Raw genomic sequence first — 16508 nt, forward strand, 5'->3', positions numbered from 1 at the left:
CGGTGACAGTCACAGTCTAGTCTCTGTGGACTGTACCAGTGTGTCTGATTTTGGTGTTGGGTTGGTGTGCGGGTGCTGGGTGCTGTTGGTGGCCTGTGAGTCACAGGGGATCAGACCACATGTTTTAATGGTCCATTCTGGCCTGCAATGCGATGACCATGACCTTGGGGTGCATAACTGGACCCCTCAGTCCATATTCTAAGGGGCATGAGGATGAACAAGACCCCACCCACCCTCTCTGTGTGACTGTGTTAGGTGCCTACATGCCAAACTACATGGTCAAGGCTCAGAACCCTCACAGGGGACGTTTACATGGCAGTAAAAGACCCATGGCTGGCTGGGCTCGAGGGCTCAGGCCGCAGGGCTGTAAAATTACAAGGCAGACATTTGGGCTTGGGCTGGACTCTGGCGCTGAGACCTCTCGAGGGGAAAAGGTTCAGAGCCCAGGCTCCAGCCTGAGCCTGAATAACTACACTGCCAATGTCCAGCCCCGCAGGCCGAGTCTCAGGGGAGCTGCGCACCCACACAGGCCAAGCTGGGCTCTGGTTACAGTCTATTAACTGGGGGAAAGTCTATGCACAGGGGCCTTGTAATGCAGTCAAATGCAAGGTCAAACATCGAGGACCAAAGGACGTAGGTCACACTTATGAGACGAGGCTGGATCCTGGGACGCAATATCTCTGAAAAGGATTTAGGGGGCATGGTAGGTAACCCACTGACCATGAGCTCTGTGACGTTATTGATATAAATGGGAACCATATAGAACATGGGTTGCAACCAAGGTCCTGTGGTGGCACCAAATCCTAAGTAAAGGGGGTCATATAAGGTGTCTAAGACCAGGTTCTGGGTTGCTGGTTATGATTATGCTGTCTGTATGTCTGTGTATCATTTTGTAGTTTAAGTATAAGTATTGGCTCTATACTGTCTATATTTTATATTATGCTCTGCCTCTGGGAAGTGTCCCAGACAAAGCTGATGTTAGCCCGGCATAGCTGGCTTGATGGCCCATTAAAGGGCCATCAGCTACACAATTGACCCATGGAGAGAAGGCAGACACGCCTTGTGACTCAGCAAAGTATGCAGGGACTGGCCCATGTGACTCCAAACTCCATATTTTTGCTGTAAGTTTCCACCGTGAGGACAAAGGGATTCTTACACCTGGAAAAGTCTATATAAGGCTGATGCATCATCTCCATCTTGTCTTCAATCCTGCTTCTGACCTCTGGAGGGACTTTGCTACAAACTGAAGCTTTACACAAGGGACTGAACGACCCATCCCAGCGGGGGATGTTCCAGAGACTCAATTTGAACCTGCAGTTTACTCCATCACTGCTGCAAGCCTGAACTAAGAACTTTGCCATTACTGTATGTAATTGATTCCATTTAACCAATTCTACCTCTCATCTCTACCTTTTTCCCTTTGTAAATAAACCTTTAGATTTTAGATTCTAAAGGATTGGCAACAGCGTGATTTGTGGGTAAGATCTGATGTGTATATTGACCTGGGTCTGGGGCTTGGTCCTTTGGGATCGAGGGAACCGTTTTCTTTTATTGGGGTGTTGGTTTTCATAACCATTCATCCCCAGGACGAGTGCACTGGTGGTGATACTGGGAGACTGGAGTGTCTAAGGAAATTGCTTGTGTGACTTGTGGTTAGCCAGTGGGGTGAGACCAAAGTCCTTTTTGTCTGGCTGGTTGGGTTGGCCTTAGAGGTGGAAAAACCCCAGCCTAGGGCTGTGACTGCCCTGTTTAAGCAATTGGTCCTGATTTGGCACTCTCAGTTGGGTCCCGCCAGAATCGCTCCGTCACAAGCTCCCAGGGTGGTGATGTAGCTAAGAGGGCTAACGCAATCCTGGGAATAACAAGTAGTTGTCGGAAGGGGACGTTATCTCTGTGTACGGCATTGGTGAGACCATCACTAGATACGGTGTCCATTTCTGGTGTACACACTTCAACAGGGATGTTAACATTGGAGGGGTTCAGAAAAGAGCTGTGAGAATGATTTTTTACTTTACCGTTTTATATTGAATATCAGAGTTGGAAGGGACCTCAGGAGGTATCTAGTCCAACCCCCTGCTCAAAGGGGGAACTAAGTCTCAGACAGATTTTTACCCCAGTTCCCTAAATGGCCCCCTCAAGGATTGAACTCACAACCCTGGGTTTAGCAGGCCAATGCTCAAACCACTGAGTGATCCCTCCCCCCTAAATATAAACCTGTGACAGAACAAAGCAGATGGCAATACATGAACAAGCTGGAAATAGCCTATAAATAATACAATTGAGTGTTCGTTCTTTGTAAACCTGGTAAGAAGAAACAAACCCAAACCAATCAGCCTGACCCCATCGAGGCCAGGCCGGGCATCAGTTCAGAACAGCTTGAGATCTGGCAAACCTGCCCCACAGTAAGAGACTGAAGAAGTTCACTCTGTTGAGTTTAGCCAAGAGGCTAAGCAGGGCTGTAAGTACCTACACAAGGTACTTTCTGATTTCTGATAGTAGAGGGCACCTTACTGCTACTCTGAACATGCCTAGCTTCAACTTCCAGCCATTGGAGCTCATTATCCCTTTGCCTGCTGGATTAAAGAACCAGGTCCTATCAGAAATCTTTCCCCTGTGTAGTTACTTGCCGATTGGTCAAGTCCTCGCTCAGTGTTCACTGATGAAAACCCAAAGCAGTGGTGAGGACACTGGAGGTGCAGTGGTTATTGTTTGCACTTGTCTGGAAGTCTCAGGCTTTTTCTGTGAGTAAAGTGTGTGTGTTTAAGAAGTTACTTTGCAAAGCCTCTGTCTGCCTGGTTTTAACTGTCCTGTATCCCCAGAAGGCTGATGTGTAAACTGGAGCACCCCCGTGGGTGGGACTCTGGAGGAGGCGTGCTTACAAACTGGGAGACCTGGGAGGAAAGCACTGGTTTGGGGCCTGGGGCAGCTGGGCTATGGGGTCCCACTTCCCAGAAGGGTCACCAGACAGGGAGTCTATACTGCAGCAGTGAGCCAGTGCTGCTCAGTCCCAGGGACCCAAACCCAGCAGCCTGCTGAGTGTCTACCAAGGGGAACTCAGCCAGGGCAGTGCCCAGCCAAGCTGGAGGGCCTCCATTGGGAACCTCCCCTTCTCCATCATATAAAACTCCCTGCTGCCCCTGGTGGGCTGAGACCTAGGGCTGACTGTGAGGAGGCAATGCCACATTTGGGGAGAAAGACGGGAACACTTCTGGGGTGTGTGTGTGGAATTCTTGTGGAAGGGATTCAGACTGCGTCCTCTCTTTGGAGCTGCTTAGGCGTTTGGAAGGTTTGGGGCAGTCCCCGGGGGAATAGCTAAGTGTGCATAGTACAGGAGCAGTGGTCAAAGACGCACGACAAATCCAGTTTAACACAGGACCCTGCAATTTAACATGTCTATTGCCCCCCTAGAGAGGTATTTACTGTAGCTGTCTGGAGCCGATCAGATTAACATCAGGGGGATGTGGCCACAGTTACTAGGGCACTAGCTCAGATCTCAACCTCGTTCAGAGGGGACATCAGCAGGAGGCAGAGCTGGGGAACAAAGAACAGGGACAGGGGTGTTTTTATTTTCAATGATTTGTGTGAAAAAAGCTCCAGTTTCTCGGTTGAAAAAATGTTTTGATGGAAATTTCCTGATCAGCTCAAATAATACAAGCATGTGCTGATAACATGCTAAATTACCAACGTCGTGTGTGTGTGTGTGTGTGTGTGTGTGTGTGTGTGTGTGTGTGTGTGTGTGTGTGTGTGTGTGTGTGTGTGTGTAAGAGAGAGAGGGGGATTAAATTATATAGTAGAAACCTTTTACAAACAAAACAAGTTTAAAATCACAAACTCTCTCCAGCTAGGAACTGACCAGCTGTTCGGAAATGCTCCCGTTCGCCTCTGTTGAGAATATCGTGAGCAAAGAAGGCTATTGTAGCAACCCGTATGAAGCAGGTGCAGCTAGACAGGATCAAGAGAAGAAATCGGGACTATTTCACACCCCTCTCAAGGCAATTTGGAGATGAAGGGAAGACGATGGCATAATTGCATGAGACAAGCAAGCACCAGGGAAAGGAATAAAATGGTCCTTGGATAACATCAAAGGACAGTGTGTGAGATACCAGCCCAGGTGACAGGACTGGCAAACCAGCCCAAGCACTGATTAACCATGGCAGACAGGCTACCTGCTCCTATCAGAATTACTGCTGATGAAGAGAGGGAGCCCCTGAGTTTCACAAGGACCAGCTCAGATTTCCACAGGAAAGATTTTATAAACATGTGTCCGCAACACAGTTATGAAAATATTTGTTTGTCTAATTTATAACTGACGTAAGGAAGAAGAAAAGACTGTCTCTCCAGGGCTGCATTAGAAGCACAATGACATCACTGACAAACCCAACAGCTTCCTTTCACCCCAGGCCCAGAAAATAACCCAGCGCAGGTGAATACCAATGCCAAAGAATCCCCCACCTCACCCACAATCCCAGCCCAGCCCAAGAGCCTGCTGGCGAGATGATGGGCCTTCAGGATACCTACTGCCAGCAACAGCCATGCACAGTCACACTCCCTTCGGGACACATGGATTCTGTGCGGGGTCACACCGGCGGCTAGAACCAGAAACCGGAAATGCGTTGAACAGACGGATTGAAATGTCTGAACAGTGCAGCTTTGAAACGAGCTGCTCTTTGCTGGCTTTCCAATGCAAAGTGAAAACCTCCTGGAGAGAACTGGTCTGTCATAAACAGTTAGTTAAGGGTTAAGGTTTTTGTCTACCTGTAAAGGGTTAACAAGCTCAGTAACCTGAGAAACACCTGACCAGAGGACCAATCAAGGAACAGGATAATTTCAAATCTCTGTGGAGGGAAGCCTTTGTCTGTGTTCTTTGTTAGAGCTCTCTTTGGATCTAAAAGAGGCCAGTCATGTCTCCAAGTTCTCCTGGAGTAGTTTCTACTATTTAATAGTGAGTATTAATTAGAAAGGCGGATTAGTCTTTTGAGTTGCTTTCTATATTTGCAATTGTGTGTTTGCTAAAGGAAATTCTTTATTCCTGTTTGCTGATATTGCTTTTACTGAGAAAGGGGGAGGGGGAATTCTCTCCAGAGATTGATAAGTTTAGACCCTGTGTATTGTTCCAGCTTGGTTACAGAGACAGTGACTTTCTTTTTATTCTTTAATAAATTCTTTTCTTTTCTATTAAGGACTTGGTTGGTCTTTCCTTGGGTGCATTCTCAGGGAAAGGGGAGGGGGAGGTATCCCTCTGTAGTTAAATCCCGGTGTCTCTCCTAGGAAAAGGGAGGGGGGAGGAAGCAGGGGGAATGGTTTATTTCTCCTGGGTGTAAGAACTCCATGGATTTGGGGCTCTTGGAATCCCCTAGGATTTTGGGGAAGGACTGTGTCTCAATCCACGTACCTGATTGAGTGGTGGCAGTTTTTACTAGATCTAAACTAGGATTTTAGTTTAGAGGGAAACCAGTGCAGGTCCCCACATTGGAACCCAACAGCTCTAAGTGGGGGTGAGACCTATGACATGGTCATTGGCTGGCTCCCTTCCAAATGAGAATTTCTGACAGAGGGTGGGTCAGATTCCACTTTTCCATAGGGCTCAAATTCTGTAATGCGATAGCACCACAGCCGCTCTCTCTTAACGAAGATCCAGTCAATGAAAGACACATAACTAACACCAACCCCCTCCACACCAGCAACGTTGTTCTCCTTTGTGTTCCTTGTTCCTAATGATGAGAAACCTCTCTTGAAAGGGACTCTTCCCCTCACCTGCTACAGTTCAGCTTTGCCTTAGCCAGATCCACTTTGCGGCATGTGGGATACACAAACATCTCTCCACTGACTGCTTACACTGTTGGTTTCCTTCCTTTGCACTGACCTGAGCAGTGTCTCTCCTGTAGTTCTCTTGTCCCAATGGCCCCAGGGCAAACCCATTCAGTTCACAGTGTTCTAGTGCAAATGCAGTGTGGGATCTGAAAGTCAAGCTGGGCTCTTTCCTTCTCATGCATCAGCACAGCCAGGGGCTGCTGGAGAAGCTCGCTGCTGTACCCCTAGGGCCTGGAGCAAGAGGTTTGCATGAGCCAGGGCCAGTGCTAATGAATCAAGCAGCAAAAGGAACTGAAGAGAAGGGGGTGCCGATGGTGAGCGACAAACCACCAAAAACTGCACTGTTGGTACCAATTAGTCACCCACATTGGGGTGCCCAGCACCCGGTTCCTGGGCTGCTCAGACAGGCAAATGAAATGGGAGAATACAGCACTAATACCATCTCCCTGCTGGTCCCACAAGCCCTCCCCACTGCCCCTCTCTCACTTGCTTCTTTCCATGAGACCTGATCATTTCAAAAGGGGCTGTCACTTCCCACCCTGCGCCACGCTCTATCTTTTCGAGCCAACATGGAGCCAGAGCCTGCTCTCAGCGGCCCAGCATACACCTGGAGACGCTCTGTTGAAGCCAGTGATGTGATTCCTGAATTCACTGGTGGGACCAAGACCAGAATCTGGCCTGTTATTGACACTCTAGAAATGGCTGGTGCTCGTTGGCTCCTGGTCTGTTCCTACGCCAAGGAGTTCTGTCTTCTCCTCCCACCCTGGTCTCTTGGTGCGGTCTCTGGACGGGCCCAGCTTCTCCTGGCTGATGTCTTCAGCAGGTCAGTGCCGGGACCTTCCCCTCTAATTATGGCTGGCCGCACTTCCATCTCAGGGCTGGCCGGCTGCCTCAGTCTCTCGGTTGCTTTCTTGGAGGCAGGCTGGTGCAGGGTTGCCTCCCCTTAGTTGTCCCAGGCCTTCATGCCTGCTCTTCCTTCTCTGCTCTCCCCTTCATAGCAGGCCTCGTGTCCTCTCTCCGCTGCAGCTGCGGGCGCCTGTCTCCAGGACTGGCAGTTCAGGCAGCAGTGTGGGGGTGGAATCAAGCTGCTTGCTTGTCAACAGGAGAGGGTCTCCTCCCCCCTCTGTCTCTGCTCAGCATGGGGTTTGCACACCCCATCTGAACAAAGGCTGGCTGAATAATTCATAAGGAGCAATATGCTGGCAATGCCCCTTCTCTGCTCACAGATTGGCTAGTAACAGGTTGCAATTTTCTCACATTTGTTCATTATTCAGAATCGTTTACTGGATCATCTCTGGCAATAATGCTTGGCCTGTCGTGTGCCTACGAGCAGTTAATTGTGGGGTGCAGTGACTGAAGCGTGTGCTGCTCCGATTGCAGCCAAAGATGGCGTGTGCTGGTTCTGGTCCCTGGCCGGATGCGCATCAGTCATGGAATCACGGTTCTAGGGTGAATTCTCAAGACTCTGAGTTTGAAATTCACATTCCATGACTATTCTGTGATATTTGCCTGGAACCGGCTGTTTGGCCACCATCCCACAGTGGACTGGTTTCCCTGGAGGAGTGGGGGAAGGGAATGCACAAGGGGTGCCGACAGAGCTGGAAGACCGATTTGCAGTGATTCCAAGAGACCCCAAAAGTGTTTTTCAGCATCCCCCTGGCTCCAGTGTGAACCTTGTGTCTTTCCAAACCCGTGATCACCGTGGGCTTGACACCCAGGTAGCAGCTCTCCCTGCCTCGCCCGCTAGGCTGCAAAGAATACGGTCAGCTCCCATTTAAACTAGACACGCTTTGGACGCAGACAAGCAGCAGGGAGGTGGAGAGCCAGGGAGGTAGAGAGGAAGTGATGATGAGCCAGCAGAGTTGCAGCCTTGAATTGTTTCTGTTTGCTGCCGTTAGAATCCAGCCCAAGTGACGAAGGGTCCTGATCTTCCTACAGTGGTTCCATAAGTGACAGCTGCAAACACAGAATAAATCCATGTGCCTCACCCTGTGCCCACCTTGGACTGGCCGAAATGTCCCTCCAGACTACAGTGCTCTGGGCAGACTCCTGACAGACGCCCCTGTGGAATGGGCTGCGGGGAGCCAGCTCGTGCGAGAGTCCCCAAGACTCAGGGGAGCTCTGACAAGCACGGAGCTGGGCTCAGGTATTAGAATGGTAAGAATGTGGTTAGTGTCCACACGTGATTGAAAGCAGGCGAGTGGCTCACAATAGCAGGATCCCATGTCATAAGGGAAGTTGTAAACTCCCGTGACTGTGTAAGGCACCGTGCAGGAGAGATGTTGTTGTACCCGTGTTAGAGACACACGGTGGGTGAGGTAATATCTTAAGAACATTAGAATGGCCAGACTGGGTCAGACCAAGGGTCCATCTAGCTCAGTCTCCTGTCTCTGACAGTTGCTGGTGCCAGATGTTTTGCAGGGAATGAACAGAACAGGGCAGTTATCAAGTGATCCATCCCCTGCTGTCCAGTCCCAGCTTCTGGCAGTCGGAGTTTAGGGACATCCAGAGCATGGGGTGCATCCCTGACCATTCTGGCTGATAGCCATTGATGGACCTGTCCTCCAGGAAGGTCTCCAGTTCTTTTGTGAACCATCTTATAGTCTGGGCCTTCACAACATCCTCTGGCAAGGAGTTCCACAGGTTGTCTGTGCGCTGTGGGAAGAAATACTTCCTCTTGTTTCTTTTAAACCTGCTGCCTGTTAATTTCATTGGATGACCCCGGGTTCTTGTGTTATATGAAGCCTGCAGTTCAGGCCCTGAGCTCAGCGCTGCCTGGGCCTGGCTTTAGGAGCCAGACTGAGACACCCAGCAGTGCACGTTGCCCCAGGCTTCAGCACACAGGCCGAGGGGCCCCGGCTCTGGTGGGTCTCAGTGGGAAAAGTAGCCAGCCAGGGCAGAGGGACTCTTGGGTTGAGCAGCCCCCTCTCCCCCCGGCTCTGCAGAGGGGAGAGCCAAGACATAGGGGCGAGGGGGGGAGCGCGGGTGCTCTGGCTGAGCCTCATCGGGCACTGCTCTGAATTCTGCCAGGGATACTTTGGCGCCTGCCACTGCTGCCAGTCCAGGATTGGAGGACTGGAAAGGAGCTCGGAACCGCACTGGCCTCTTGCTCTCCTTAGGGCACTGGGTGTGAACGCCCAGGATTCTGGTACGTCTCGTGCACATTTAGAAAACCAGTTTCCCAGCCATAGATGAGCAGAAACGTTACTGCAAGGAAGCCTGTTACCTGCTGCCTCCTACTCTCCTTCCTGCCATAACAGCTGGGTCAGTGCAGCTGGGTTTTCCCCAGTCTTGTGAGCAGGGCCGGCTCCAGACCCCAGCGCGCCAAACGCATGCTTGGGGCGGCCTGCCGCGGGAGGGCGGCAGGCGGCTCTGGTGGACCTCCCGCAGACATGCCTGCGGAGGGTCCGCTGGTCCCGCGGCTTTGGTGGAGCATCCGCAGGCACGCCTGCGGGATGTCCACCGGAGCCGCGGGACCGGCGACCGGCAGAGCACCCCCCACGGCGTGCCGCCCTGCTAGGGGCGGCGCAATTCCTAGAGCCGCCCCTGCTTGAGAGGCTGGTGCTCTGAAAGCCCCTGGCTGATTGCCATGTGCGATGCAGTCACAGACCCTGGCACGGGACTGGTCGCTAGGAGCGGGTTTCATCTGTTTTATCCAAACCCTGTTGCTATGTGGAGAAACGTCAGGCCGCGATGGTGGTTCTGTCTCCGTCCGTGCCCAGCAGCAGGGGCTGTCAGCGATAACTGGAGGGTGGCTTGGGCCCTCCACAAGGCCCTGGGCTCGGCTGGGAGCTCCACTCACAACAGCCCTTGGGGGCTTTTGCTCCTGCCGTGCCATGCACGCTGCAGGTGTTGGTGTTACACAGAAAAAGGGGAAAAGGCAAAAAACCAACCTGTCATTTGCAAACTGACCCCCCTCAATGACCCTGGACAGGGGTCTGTCTGGCACAGTGCGCTGAGGTCTTCGCCGGCCAACCCAGCTCCTCAGGCCCTGGGGGAGAGGGCGGCTAGCGGGCCCCCACGGGGAGCCCATTGACTCTGGCCTGCCGCTATTGCTGCCGGCCCAGGGGCCGCTTGGAGGCCTTGTGCTGGAGGAGAGTTGCAGGGGGGGATTGTGCAAGCGGCTGACCTGTCCCTGGCAAAGTCTGATCTGCCGCAGAGAGAGAGTTTATGGCCTTCTGCAGCAGTGCATCTCCCCGCCCCCGACGGCCGTGCAGGGCTGCCCTGGGGCCACAGCCCTCTCTCTGCAGGGAGCCTGCGCTGCCCTCGGGGCGGAGGAGGGACAGAAGTGGATCCTAGGCCTTACGCCTGCTGCTCTGCCCAGGGGTGACCCAGGAGCAGAGTCTTTTCCCGGAACCGCCAGTGCCTGAGTGCCACTGGGCCGCGAACGGGTGAGCCAACAGCCAAACAGCAGGCGGAGCTGCAGGGGTCCCGAGAGCTAACAAAGGAGCAGAAAGGCCAGGCCAGCCCTGCCCCAGCCCTCCGTGTGGCTCCGGCTGCTCCAGCGATGCCAGGGAGGCACGGGCTGGATGCCGGTTGCTAGGACACACAGGCGTGAACCCACTATTTTCCAGCGGGAGCTTTCCAAAGACTGAGCCTAGAAAAGTAAAACGGCCCCAGCTTTTCCTTCCAGGCGCCAGCTGAGCGGCCACAGGCTTACACGCAGTGCACGGCTCCCAGTGGGATGGGTGGGTCCGTAGACGGACCCGGCGAGAACAGGGCTAACAGCTCCTGGTTCCCGCCATGGGCCGATAACAACCCTGGACCAGAGACACGGGGTTTGGGAACCCTCCTTTCGTGTGTGTCCATGGAGGTGTCTGCTAGTGCCCAGAGAGCTGGGGCGGGCCGGAGGGGGGCACTCGGCTACCTTTGCTCCCCACTCGCCCCTCCATGCCAGGGTGGGCCGGCCAGCAGTGCACAGCGTGTGGGGACGGGTCAGGCCAGGGGCCCCCGAGTGCCGGTCGTGCTGTGGGGACGGGTCAGGCCAGGGGCCCCGAGTGCCGGTCGTGCTGTGGGGACGGGTCAGGCCGGGGGCCCCGAGTGCCGGTCGTGCTGTGGGGACGGGTCAGGCCGGGGGCCCCCGAGTGCCGGTCGTGCTGTGAGGACGGGTCAGGCCGGGGGCCCCCGAGTGCCGGTCATGCAGTGTGGGGACGGGTCAGGCCGGGGGCCCCGAGTGCCGGTTGTGCTGTGGGGACGGGTCAGGCCGGGGGCCCCGAGTGCCGGTCGTGCTGTGAGGACGGGTCAGGCCGGGGGCCCCGAGTGCTGGTCTTGGCACTATTCATGGCCTCTCATTTTGCTGCCTGTGTTGTGTGCTCATAGTGTGAGCTGTGGGCGGGGTTTCCCCATGTGCTGAGCACCCGCTGGCCCAGCTGCCCTCTCGGGAGTTGGTTATGGTCCAACACGTGGGAAGCGTGGGCCGGATTTTGCTGTCGCTGACACAGGTTCATCCCAGTTTGACACCAGTGCACGTTCCCCAGCGCCCGTGGCATCGCTGCGGAGCACCGCTGGTGCCGACGAGCAGTCGTAGCCTGGGTTAGGCTGGCCCCCGGAGGCTGTGGGCACACGGGCTAGGTGCAGTCAGGGTCCCCAGGCGAGTGGCTGACTCAACTCTTGGCAGCCCCCTTGAAGAGGGGCAGCATAGTCCCCTCTCTGTGGCTGGCCCCTGTGGCAGGCCCAGGGCGGGGGAGGGGGCCCAGGCTCGGGGCGGGGGAGGGGGCCCAGGCTCGGGGTTGGGGCCCAAGGTCAAGGCAGGGGAGGGGGCCCAGGGCGGGGGAGGGGCCCAGGCTCAGGGCGGGGGAGGGGGCACTAGCTGGGAGAAAGGCTTTTGTCTCTGCCTTGCTGCCTCCTGGGTCCTCGCCGAGTCCCACCACACGGCAATAGACCTTCGGCCCCGGCTGCCGTCCGAGCTCTGAGACCCTCCTAGAGTCCTGGCTCTCCCCCGAGCCGGAACGTCCACACCACAATGAAACAGCCCCTTCGCCCGAACCCCGGAGCCCGAGTCAGCTGGCCCGGGCCAGCCGCCGGGTCCAACTGCAGAGTAACAGAGCCTCAGAGCACAGGGCGGTTTTCAGCCTCTCGTGGGGGCCATGACTCCTGTGCCGTTCGATTGACTCTGGTCTGTGTAAAACTTCCCGAGCTGCCTTCCCTCTGCGGAGCGCGCTGGTCCTGGCGCCGGGCTGGGCATGGGAGGACGGGGTCAGGCACCAGAGGAATCTTGCTGCCTGCTGAACTACAGATCTTCAGTGGCGTCTAGAAAACCCTGACAGTTCTCAGCAACCGACACCCAGCTCCCGACAGTGCTGCCGTCTGGACCCAGCGGTCCAGCCACACGCCAGGGCTCCTGCCAGGGCCAGGGCAAGGATATTTTGTGCCCTAGGCAAAACTTCCACCTTGCCCCCCCGTAACATCGGTACATTGAGGGGGCAAATCCCAACGAGCCTTTATAGACCCCAGGGGCCAGCCGTGCCCAGGGGCTGCTCCCCAGACCAGGTTCCCCCCCCCCGCCCCCTGAACTCGCCTGGAGGGTGCACAGCCCCCCCCCGTGAGCCCTCCCCACCCCACCCCACCACAGCAGCCCCCGCCCTGAGTCCACTCACTGTCTTTGCCGGGCTTGGGCTGCTGCAGCAGCTCGGCAGGGAGGACCTGCCTTCTGGAGGCACCGGAGAGCCAGAGCGACCCGCTTGCGGGGGCAGTGGGCCCCAGCCATGGAGGAGCCGGCACAGCGCAGGGGGGCAGCAGCCCTGCAAAGGCAGCGGCGGCACCGCTAGAGGGGAGCAGCCGCGCCCCCGCCCCTCCTGCCCAGGCTGTGGCCCACTGCCCCCCTCCTGGGGGCTCCTGCAGCAGATGCATGCAGGCACAGGCCCCCATGTGCCCCCCGGCTCCCCCCTCACCGTGCTCGGGCTCTGCAGCTCCCGGGAGCGTGAGCTGCCGCCACCACTGCCCCTCCCGGAGCAGGCTCAGGGCCCCGCTCCCCAGCGGCGGCTCACATGCCTGGGAGCTGCAGAGCCCGGTGAGTGGGGAGCTGGGGGGTGCATGGGGGCCGGTACACGCATGCATCTGCTGCAGCCTGCAGCAGCCCCGGGGGGTGGGGGGGCGCCAGGCCGCAGCCTGGGGAGGAGGGGTGGGGGGGCACAGCTGTTCCCCGCTAGTGGCGCCGCTGCCTTTGCAGGGCTGCTGCCCCCCGTGCTGCGTCGGCTCCTCCATGGCTGGGGCTCGCCGCCCCCACAAGCCAACGCTCTGGCTCTCTGGTGCCTCCGGAAGGCAGCTCGTCCCTGCCGAGCCAGGGCATCACTTTTTGGCGCTCCCAGGGCCGTCCTTAGGATTTATGGGGCCCTATGCAGTATTATTAAACTGGTGCCCCTATGCCCCATGGCAGCCTGAGCTGGCAGCCTGGCTGGGAGGGGGGAGGGGCGGAGGGACAAGGCAGAAAGAATAACAAGATGCCTGGCCCGCCTCACGGTGGCGGAGAGTCACAGTTCCCTGCAGAGACCCCTGTACCCTCTCCCTCATGCAGAATGGACGTGCAGAAGGTACCTAATTAAAAGCACTAAACTTGAGAATAAAAAAAATGCCAGTCACAGGTTTTTTGATATGCCCTGAAGTTTGTCAGACATTTATTTTCAAAAACTTTGTCGTAAGGGTGAGTAAGCTGTCTTGCTGAATACAATATTAAATATTATGGAATACATGATGCAGCTCTTCTCTGTTTTACATTTTCTTAATCAGTATTTCTAAGCTTATTTTATATTTTAAATGTACTCTTAAGCCTTCATAAAGTAATCAGTCCAGATTATTACATATTTAACTCACTGAAACAGACATTATTTTAAATTAATCAGTCACAGTGGTTTAGTGTGTTCATAACAATGTTCATTGTTTTTAGAAAAAGGGAACACTAATTTACTGTGTGGGATCTCCATAACAATACACGTTTGTGAAATTCCACCAACTTTAACAACATATGTTTCCAAAGATTTTAGGCATAACAAATGATTTTATATCTTACTAAGGTACTGATTTTGCTGGAGGGTTCTCTTAAAACTAGTTCATCAGATAGTCAGAAGTAAAGAAAGGGAAACTCTTTGTCCAGCTATCTGGAAGCAAAGGGCTGTTGTCCCTTTAAGGGCTCTCTTCAATGGGGGGGAGGGGAGACAGTGAAAGGAGAAATGGATGGACAGGAAGACTTTGGAAGTAAGTTTTTTTTACTATAGTAATTAAAATGTGTATTTTAGATAAGGTCTTTTGAAGAATTTATTTAAAAACCGATATGGCTGAAGATCCAAGCATTTAAGGCTAAAGATGATTGCGCATCTAAAAATCTATGCAAGGATTTTTTAGAGATGTGATTTTATAATCTTCACCAACTCACTAATGAAATGTTTTTAAATCAAATTTTAAACTCAGGTCCTGTAGAGTAACATGTTCTGAGTAACAGACATGCACAACTGTTTTTGTCAGTACATTCAGAAACTGAGAGTAGATGCCCCCTGGGGGTTGGCAAATGCCTGTTAAATGGCTTCATTACCCCTTGAATGGCTCTTTAACAGTTTCAGTGTTGTGCTAATAGGTCTGGCAGGCTGGAGGCTTTTTCTCTTTTAACTACTAGATCCGGGGCCTGCAAGAAGGGTCAGAACAGGGATAGGAAAGCAGAAGGGGGGACACTAAGGCCCAGTGGTGCCCCAAATTTTCCAGTGTCCTACCCAGCTGCCTATGCCTAAGGACAGCCCTGGGTGCCCCCAGCCACTTACCGCCCTAGGCAACCGCCTAGTTTGCCTAGTGGTTGCACTGCCCTGGCTCCTGCCCTTCCACAGAAGGCAGCTCTTGGAGCTCGATTCGGCGGGTGGCATCTAAGCAGACAGATCCTGGCACTTGGCTCTCGAGGCAGCGGATCCTGCCTGGTGCCAGGCTGTCACCCTCATTGCCAGGAGGCACGTCGGTCTGTCGGCGATAGTTATTGCTTCCTTCCCCGGCGGCAGTTCTGAGCTGCTGCAGGTTTTGTGCAGCTGGGAGGGGACCTGTCTTCTGGGCCTGGGGCCATCCAGGACGTGCCCATGTCCCGTCATGCAGGACACCGCCCTGGGGGATGGACATGGGGTTAAAAGGCGGGATAAGGACACCTCGTGTAATGGCACTTGGGCATCAGCATGACCAGGCAATGCCCCTCCCTGCTGAGGGCCAGAGGTTGGTGCCCTCTCTCCTTGTTGTCCCTCGTCAACTGTGGAGATATTCTCCCCTGCTAGAGCACCCCGGCCCGTCTGCCCCCCGTCCACCAGCTGCTGCGCTCCAGGGCCCATCTCCCGGGGAGCACGTGCTGCCAGCGCAGAGTCTGTTCTCGGTGGGTTTTGCAGAACAACTGGTGATCGTTGTTACACTGCCTGGAAATAGCTCCCTTTGCAACCCTGTTTCTGCTGGCTTGGCTGTGCACAGCAGCGTCTTTCAGAAACGCACTTCTCCCCAAGAAGCAAACACCGTTTCTGTCGGGAGCGCTCAGGGCTGTCAGTCAGAAGGACAAACGGACAGCAAGTCACTGGCACAGGATTATTCAGCTCACACGTCTGTCTAGTACCCTGCTCTGAGTGTGCCCCAGGGTGACCGCTGCCGATTCCAGGCCCACGTGGATTGGGCTGCAGCCTGTGATGTGGGCTCATGGCCAGGGTCACAAAACAGCCCAAGTCTGTGGAGCTCCGGTGCATGCTGCAGGACACACCTATTTCCATGACTCTGTGTGTGTGTGTGTGTGGGGGGGGGCTTTGGGACCAATCTGACCGGGGGAGGGGATCTGGCGCTCTGCAGAGGAGCTGACAGAGGCTCTATCACTTGGGAGAAGCCCCTGAGTGATTTTTGTATAAATTGAACCCCTAACAACAATAGTGTCTGGTACAATCGGACAGTGGGTCTCGGCCCTGCCTTGGGGGGGCGGGGGTCAGGCACCAGCACTGCTTACATCCCATGCATAGGAGCTGGCACTGGGGATGTAGGGAGGGCTCCCGCACCCCCAGCTTGAAGTGGTTTCCATCATACCCAGGGTTTGCAGCAGCTGGCTCTCAGCCCCCCTGTAACCATGCTCAAGAAACTGCCTCTGGCCCTTGCCCTGTCTCTGACCCACCCTTTCTCAGGGAGGTCACTCCAGAGTGTGGGAGGAGGCAGCAGCTGCACCGTCTGGGGCTCTGGGACCCATTTCATGATTTACTGACTCCACCTGTAACAGGCTGATTGCCCCTCAAGGGCCAAGGGGCCTGGGGCCGGCCACCCTGATCACTAGAGGCACTAGGCACACCTGGGCTGGATCAGGTATCAGAGGGCACAGGTGGCTGCAATGCAGGGGGAAGTTCAGGAAACTGCAGGGAGGAAGAAAGGCTTCTGCAGGGAGCCCCCAGAGACAGGCTGGTCTACAGCCAGGAACCTGAGGCTCCGGCCAGGTAGGACCTACGAGCGGTGGTCGCAGGAAAGACCCCAGGCAGGGGGGCCTTGGAGTGAGGGGGCTCCATCGGAAGGGCTGGGGTGTGGGGCATTGCTCCTGTGACCCCAGGCGGGACCAGCCCTGGGAGCGGGCTGTGCGGGGAGACCTGACGGGCTGTGTTTTGGGAGTTTGAGTTTTATTCTGAAGCTTTATGGATGTAACAAATGTGTGTCCCCCACCCACTGCCAAGGGGTGGTGAATGGATGAGAGACGCCTGGGCAAAGCTGGCTGAGAAGCT

At 55.0% G+C, this 16508-nt stretch overlaps 1 long non-coding RNA gene across 1 annotated transcript in view; it reads left to right on the forward strand.

The window, feature by feature from the left end:
• The first annotated feature begins 16138 nt into the window (after positions 1 to 16138).
• The window catches only part of LOC123343678, a 106501-nt gene continuing 106131 nt past the window's right edge, over positions 16139 to 16508 (forward strand). Inside the window, exon 1 of the long non-coding RNA XR_006572315.1 lies at positions 16139 to 16229. This is a non-coding gene — a long non-coding RNA (uncharacterized LOC123343678). The remainder of the gene's footprint in view (positions 16230 to 16508) is intronic.

The sequence above is a fragment of the Mauremys mutica genome, chromosome 11 (assembly GCF_020497125.1).
Source record: "Mauremys mutica isolate MM-2020 ecotype Southern chromosome 11, ASM2049712v1, whole genome shotgun sequence".
In the NCBI taxonomy this organism is placed as follows: Eukaryota; Metazoa; Chordata; order Testudines; family Geoemydidae; genus Mauremys; species Mauremys mutica.